Genomic DNA, 8,296 nt, shown 5'->3' on the forward strand with positions numbered 1-8,296 from the left:
GACAATAGCCAATCATGCCTATTGAGGAGACTATTGCCACTTGGAGTGTGTTACCATGGGCAGAGGGTGGTCTGAATAGAGAAGAGTTGCTAGCCCTACGCATTAGACTGTTAGAAAGAAGGCCTAAAGACATTGAGACAACCACATGGAAAAGTTGAAAACTGCAAGAATCAAGAACAAGAAGAGGTTTGACAAGTGGCACATACTTCAACCATGAGTTATACATAGGAAGGGGATTGGATGTTGGTTTATGACAGCAATTTGGAAAATCAGCATAGTGCCAGTCAAAAGATGGCAAAGCGATGGTTTGGTCCATATGTGGTAAGATTTGTTTTTGGCAATACTTCTTATACATTAAATGAGATGGATGAGACAACTCTAAGGATTCTAATGGCTTGCAAATGTATTAAGCTCTTGAAACGTAGAGAGTATTCAACATATGAGTTGCAGGAGTTGGATACTAAGCATGAACATGCAAATATAGAAGAAGAGGAGGTAAAGGATGAAGACATTGACATGGCAAAGGAGGATACTTCTTCTAATATTGCAGATCCATAAGATTTTGGCACATTTCGGATGATGTGCAGGTTAAGAGGGGGTGGATGTCATGGGATTTTATGTTTATAGTGTGAAAAATAGAGAATCTATGGATCATATATGTCTACATACTTGGTCTACGGGAGTTTCAGGACACACCACAAGATGGAATGCAAGGACTCTTTAAGTTCATTTTTGTTTGGAATTCACTAAGTTCAGAAAGTCAATTGGGTTTGAGCACGGGACATGGAATAAGAACTTTTAGTGACTTAGGAAACTGAGGAGTGTTTGTGTGAAACTTGAGAGTTGTGTGAGAGCGAACAAGGATCTCAGTGTGATTTGTGCCGCAAATCACATGCATGAGTTGTAGGGGCAGAGCTGGACCATAGGTGGAGTTACCAAAGGCATGCAACTAGATTTCCACACAAAAATGGGCTCTGACAAGAGGGGAAGGTAAGGTGTGTCTATTGTATGCATTTTGGAGGAAGAGAGAGGAGCTATGGCATAGTCGTGAATAGGAAAGAACAGGGTATCCAGACCAGCAAGGTTTCTTCTTGATTCATCTCCAATTACAGGGCTTTCTTGATGCCCAAAAGCTTGAACCTTACCCCCATGGTATACTTTCGACCCCAAACGCTCTGACAACATGCCATCAAGTCTTCCAAGTACAACCCAACCTATGTGGCCCCCACCTCATTTAGAGTGTTAGTCATAACTAGGAATTGGCCATTAGAATACAATATCATACTTCACCCATACTTGGATAAGATTCTAACGGAGGAAAACTTCACGTTGCAAGTCAACTCAATTTTGGTGACCTCTTGACTAATGTATTACTTTACATCATGCACATATGCATTCGCCCATAGGATATGGACTACTATGTGACTCTTGAATATAACCCCAAGTTTTATGACCTGTTCTTGAGAAAGTGAGGCACACACAAGTGCACTAAATGCCCATATATCTTAACCTCCACAATCCTAGGAAGAATTTTCATCCTTTCTAGGGGGAAGGGGAGTAATGGATGAAAACTCAAAATAGGAATTGAATTCTAAAAGGGAAGAATGAATGTGTAAAGTGTGCATGTTAATTGATATGAGAATTCTTATTTTGTGGATTATATTTCTCATCATCAAACACTAATCCTTCTAGTCATTTTACTTTCTGTGTAAGAGATGCCCTTTAAAGCAAACTAATTGTGGCAGGACAACAGGATAAGGCCAATAGGCTCCCCTTCTTGGAGGAGGAGCATAGAAGATATGGATTAGCCATGGAGATCTGAGCATTCAACCAATTAAAATATCATAGCATCCACATTTTGGAAGGAGTGGTGACATCCGAAGAGGTAGTGGCGCAAACGATAGAGCGAGGTAACCTTACCAAGTACCTAGAAAATGTAGGATAAGACATCAACCCACAGTGAATGTACAGAATTCCTGAGGACTTTCAATGTCAAAGGAATAGTGGCACAGTGACTATTAGGCAAGGCGAAGCCTCTAGAAGGATGAAGTTGCCCTTAATCTAGAGATCGTGGAAAAGGCACTAGGGTTAGCAGAGAAGACAGAGAAGAGGCCAAACAGGGATGTGTATGGAATGCTAGGGATGGACACTGGTCCTGGAGGAACTGACATAGCTGCTTCCATATGGGAGAAGAGATATGGGCAACAGATACCCCTGAACTATTAATGAGCTAGTTAAGGAGCAAGGGGGTAGAAGTTTCCTTCTTCACCAACGTAACAATCTCTTCAGCAGTGAGTAACTAGTTACCATTGGGCACAAATGAAGCAGAAATGGGCAAGCATAGTGCTTCACTAATATTAGCTACATATAAACAGAAGGTGCAATTATAAACCAGACTAGACTGGTTTTTGTAAGAAGCCAAGAAGGAGTAACAAAGTTTCTTATCCACAGACAACAATGTGAGGGCAACAAATGGGCGGAGGCCTGCACGTCGGATGCAATCCGCCTCTAAAAGGAGGGAATAATCATGGACTGCGAGGGGAACATGCCGTACCACAATCGGATGGGTAGAAGTAGGTGACATTTAGACTATAGCAAAAAACCCACACACACAAAACCAGGAAGATAAAGAGAAAACCTGCAAAACCCACAAACAAAACCTCCACTGAGACCATCAATAGGAAATAGACTGAGGACCAAACTGACTGGACCAAACCACCCCAAACAAACCACATCCTATGGAAAATTCGACATAGCCTACACACATATGCGACCGAAAGCTTCATGCTATGCAACAAACATGCACCCAAGACCCCGTATCAAGCACGTAAAATAAAACAAAAATGGTACACATACCGTAGCCCAAACACGAACTCAAAAAATCACGATTGAACCAAATATTCTGACTAAAAATAGAATAAACACCATATGGACCAAGGTCAGATTAATAATCCCAAATCCCACGTAACGTTCAACATCCTATAGTGCGATGAAGTGGGTGGGTGAAACTAATGACTCATTTTTTATTAGATAATCCATTAAACACAATTCATTGTTAAGTTAATCCGTTAATGCATGGTGAGTCGAAAACGTAGCCCAATCCCTCTCAGACTTGACAGGACTTGACTTGACTTGGTCTCTACTGATGCAGTTCATGAGTGCATGCATGCGTGACTTCGGGGGGTTTATTTTAATTACAATTTAATGTGTCTGTAACGTGTGTGCGTGTGCACTTGTGAATGGAGTTTAATTTATAAATGACATGAGTTAGGTTGCAAAGATGCACATGGAACGATGGGGTTCCTTTTATAATTAACGTCGGGTTCATTTTAATTATAATTTTATGATATGCATTCTGTTAATTGAGTGTGTGCAACGGTCAATGGATTTTATTTACAATTAATGGTGTGTTATGGTTCAAGTAAGAGAGGGAAAAAAGAAATGAACATGGCAATGTGTGGGTGGACACTTGCAAGGTCTGAAACCATGTCCTCCAAAATGGAATGCACAATCCACACAAATCCACAAAAACGAACAAAAGGCCAACTAACAATAGTCGTCCTAGTGGATTTTTTTAAAAAAACAGAAACTAACTAACACCTTGACTAAACAAAAACAATGACACACATAACCAAAATAAAGGAGAAGATGTGGATTGGAATTTTTGTGGGATAGTTTGATTTGTGTGATTTTTTTGTTTTTATTTTGTGTTATTTTTTTATCTATATTTTTTTTTTCAATAAATAAAAAGGAGGGTTTGTTTCTGTTTGTTTTGTTGGTTTGGTTTATGTTATTTTTGTGTATTTTGTTTTGTTTTTGTTTGGTTTTTTTTAATAAATAATAACCAAGAAACCAATTTGTCCCACAATGAGGGCTAAAAACCATTATGTTTCAATGTGATGGAAATGTTCTTATCATGTTTTGAAGTTTCAAAAGATGTGTTTATGATAATTACATTGTCATAAGATTTTTCCAAAAAAATAGTATTTTTCAAAAAAAAATTATTAATTAATGGCATTTTTCATGAAGAAAAAATGTTAAACTATGGGAAAAAGTTTCCACGATTTTTTGTACTTTTTCAAAAAAAATTATGTTTTATGTTTTTTTAATTATGTTTTTTTGTTTGTGGAATTATTTGCGGGATTTCAAAAATGAATACCCGAAGGCGCGGGTGAACAATCACGTGTCAACAACAACAACGACGCATGCCCACGAACGAGTCCGACGTGTGTCCTCACGCGTGAAGGCCCGCAAATACCACGGACTCCACGACCATGCACAGCTGCGTGTGAACAGCCGAGACGAAGACCCGCAACCAGACAAAAAAAAAAACACTGGCGATGCGCACGAAGGGGGGCTTAAGAGGGGGTGGGGAAAGGGGGGGCTTGGGTAGGGGTGGGGGAAAGGGGGCATGGGTAGACAAGTGGGAAAGGGGGCTTGGGTAGGGGGGTGGTGGGGGAGGAGGAGGTGGTGGTGGAGGTGCTGGAGGAGGTGGTGGTGGAGGAGGTGGTGAAGGTGCTAGAGGAGGAGAAGGTGGAGGAGGTGGAGAAGCAGGGGAAGGTGTCGGAGGAGGAGAAGGTGGAGGAGGAGGGCGAGGCGGCAAGAGGCGCAGGACAAGGAGGATAATGGTTTTTTTAATAATTTTTTTACTTCTTTTAATTAATTTTTTGGGGTTTTTTTGTGTTTTTTGTTTTGTGTGTGTTTTTTTTAAGGATAATGATTTTTTTAATGGTTTTTTTTTAATTATGTTTTGATTTGTGTGTTTGTTTTTTGTTTTTTTGTTGTTGTTGTTTTTTTGGGTAGTTGTGTTATATTATTGTTGGTTTTTTTTTTTTGGCTTTGTTTTCGCTTGTTTTGGTCATTTTTCAGTGTGCATTTTTCTCGATTTTTTATTTTTATTTTTGTTGTTGTTGTTTTTTTTTTTAAATTGTGTTTGGTTTTGTTTTGTTTTTTTTTTAATGTTGTTTTGTTTGTTTTATTATTTTTGTGTTTGGTTTGTTAAATTAAAACATCCACTCACACATCTCACCTCTCATTTGATTTGAAGGAAAAGACTGGTCACTCACCCCACCCTCTGTCTCACACTCTTTTGATAGATACAAAGGGCAGCCCATACTCACATCCCCATCCTGTTAGGATGAAAGCTCACATCACTCAAGGGGTTGGTGATGAAGATCGCATTGATTGTTGTTGTCACCAAAGTGTTGAAGATGATGCGTACCTAGGGAGATAGCTGACACGTATGGTACTTCGATGATTTGTATGAAAGATCATCTATTAAGGAGGGAAAACAGACTGATATTGCAGAGACATCGCACCAAGGGAGGTGGCTTCAAATTGCTTCTGGAAAGGTTCTGCTTATGAATTAGCTATCCTGAACTGTGGGGTGTTACCACCTTTTCCACAATCAGCTTCCCGCCCAAGGGTGTTTCCACCTTTTCTTGAAACGAGACCTACTATGATAGGGAATGTCTTCCTTTTCTCCCATAACAGTTTTCTTTTTTCTTCTTCTTCTTCTTCTTCTTCTTCTTCTTTTTCTTAAGCTATTCCTGAGGGTGTCTCCACCTTTTCTCAAAGAAATAGGCCGGCATGGCAGGGACCACAATCCTTTTCTCCTATAACCGTTATATTTTTTTCTCTTTTTTTTCGCTTTTAGAAGGGAAATGGTAGAAACACCATTTGTCAGAACCATCCTCTCCACCGCGGCGGTGGCTGATTGAAAATAAAGGATAAGAGATTAGGGGCAGAAGGTAGGCCGGAGGGGACAAAGGGTTGCATGCACCTCTTCAGGAGCGGCAGAAGAACGGCAATTAGAAGTAGCATCAGCAAAATTACAATGCCATGCCAATGGGGGAAAGGATGGGGTGACTATGATTGTCAAGATCTCCAAGGAGAGAAGTACTTCTTCGGGCGATAGCCATTAATCAGGAAGGGATCATTAGAGGCATCAATGGTCTGCACCTGAACAGAGCCATTAGGGTTGACAGCAAGTACCTTGTATGGGACCATCTACCGTTGTTGAAGCTTGCCAGGAAACTTGCCAAATCTCTAATCGTAGGCTAAAACCAGATCACCTTCGTTGAACTGCTTGTGTTTGATGAAGCTGTCATGGTAAGCCTTACGTCGGGCTTTCGTGGCTTCCATGCACTATAGAGCCATCTTGCAAGTCTCATCTAAACATTCCAAGTCCAGGAGGTGATGTTGCAGTGACGCATCATCTCCCAAGCGTTCTTTGATAGCCACTCGCAAAGAGGGCAATTCCAATTCAACCAGGAAAACAATTTCTGTACCATACACCAGTTTGCAAAGGAGTTTGTCCTGTAGTAGCCTTATGGGAGGTTCTGTACACCCAGAGAGCCTCTATAAGTCGATCGTCCCAATCATGACGATGTATGGCAATCATTCTTGTCAAGATCGAGCAGAGGATGTGGTTGATGACTTCAACTTGGTCGTTGGCTCTGGGGTAGTAAGGAGTGGACTTGCGATGGTGGACCTTGTACAACTCTGTCAGCTCTTTCATGATTTTATTAATAAAATGAGTGTCTATGTCACTTACCAACTCTAAGGAACTGCCAAAGCAAGTGATAATATTCTCGTACATGAACAGGGCCATGCTGTTGTCATCATCCCGCTTCATAGCTTTGGCTTCACACCACTTGGTGACATAATTCGTACATACCAAGATGTACATGTTCTGCTTTCTTTTAGTGGGAGGATCGATTGGGCCTACAAAGTCAATGCTCCACTTCTCAAACAGCTTCAAGGGAAGGATAGGTTGCAGTGGCATGGCACTTATTTTGGTGGGTTTCCCCATTCGCTGACAAGCATCGCATCTCTTGCAGTAGTCATAGGTATCCTTGTGGAGGATCGGCTACCAGTATCCTACGAGTAGAGCTTTTCGGGGAGTTGCTTCTCGTGCAAAGTGTCCACCACATGGTTCGTCATGGCATGCTTTCAATACTATGCTGATTTCGTCTCCTGCAACACATCTTCACAACACTTCATCTCTCTTGTACAGTGCACTGTCTAGCAAGGTGTAGGGGGCTGATTCTAATAGAAGCTTCTTATTCTCACAACTTGAGATGCCAGGAGGATACTATTGAATTGCCAGGAGGTTGGCTATGTCTGCATACCAGGGAGTAACTATTTCGACTAGAATAAGGAAGCATAAGGAAGATCTGGATCATCCTGTTCCTCTTATGCAGTTTGAGGGATCCGTGATAGATGATAAGCTAAGACATGGGAACATCCAGGCTTAGTGACCACTTCAAAATCAAACTCTTGGAACAGGAGCAACCATCTCATCATTCATCCTTTAACATCTGATTTGTTCATCAGGAAGAACAGGGCTTCATGATCCACGTAGAACTTGAAATGCGTTGACAGTAGATAGTGTCGAAACTTCTCCAGTGCAAACACCATTGCTAAGCACTCAAGCTCTGTCATTGTGTATTTCCGCTCTCGGTGAGTTACTTTCTGACTTGCATAATAGATTGGTTGATCTAATTTAGAGGGGCCCTTTTGACATAGGATAGCACCTAGCCCTTCAACTGATGCATCTGTGTGCACATGGAGCTCCTTCGTCCAGTCAGGAGGCTGCAAAATAGATGCTTGGATGAGGCACTGTTTTAGGGTATTAAAGGCTTCTTTGCAATCATCAGTCCAAAGGAAATCCGCATCTTTCCTTAGGAGCTTGTGCAAAGGGGTTGCCTTGGTTGCAAAATGTGCAATAAATCTTCTGTAGTAGCCCACATGGCCAAGAAATCCTCTCAATTGCTTGAGGTTTGTTGGTGCTATCAAGGCGACAATCTTCTCAATCTTCGCCGAGTCTGTTGCAATCCCTTGTACAAATACAATATGGCCCAGAAGAACTCCCGATGAGACGCCAAAGACACATTTGTCGAGGTTGAGAGAAATTCCATACTCTCGGCATCTATCAAAACATTGCTCTAGGTGTCCCCAATGCTCACGGATTAAGCTACAGACACAGAAGTCATCGAGATACACCTCGATGAAATCATGCAGATGATTCTGGAAGGCAGCCATCATTACAGCATTACAGAGCCCAAACGGCATCACTCTATAGGCATAGGTTTCCCATTCTATTGTGAAGGTTGCTTTGGATTGGTCCTTTTCTGCGATTTGGACTTAGTTATATCAGCTGAATCCATCCAAGAGGGAATAGCTCATGGCCTGCCAACTGTGTCCAACAGTTGATCTATGAAAGGGATAGGGAAATGATCCTTCTTCATCTTCAAGTTCAGCTTTTGAAAGTCCACACATATTCGAAGTTTCA

Source organism: Lygodium microphyllum, chromosome 10, assembly GCF_053477565.2.
Source record: "Lygodium microphyllum isolate KBCC chromosome 10, Lygodium_microphyllum_v1.1.10, whole genome shotgun sequence".
NCBI classification, from domain to species: domain Eukaryota; kingdom Viridiplantae; phylum Streptophyta; class Polypodiopsida; order Schizaeales; family Lygodiaceae; genus Lygodium; species Lygodium microphyllum.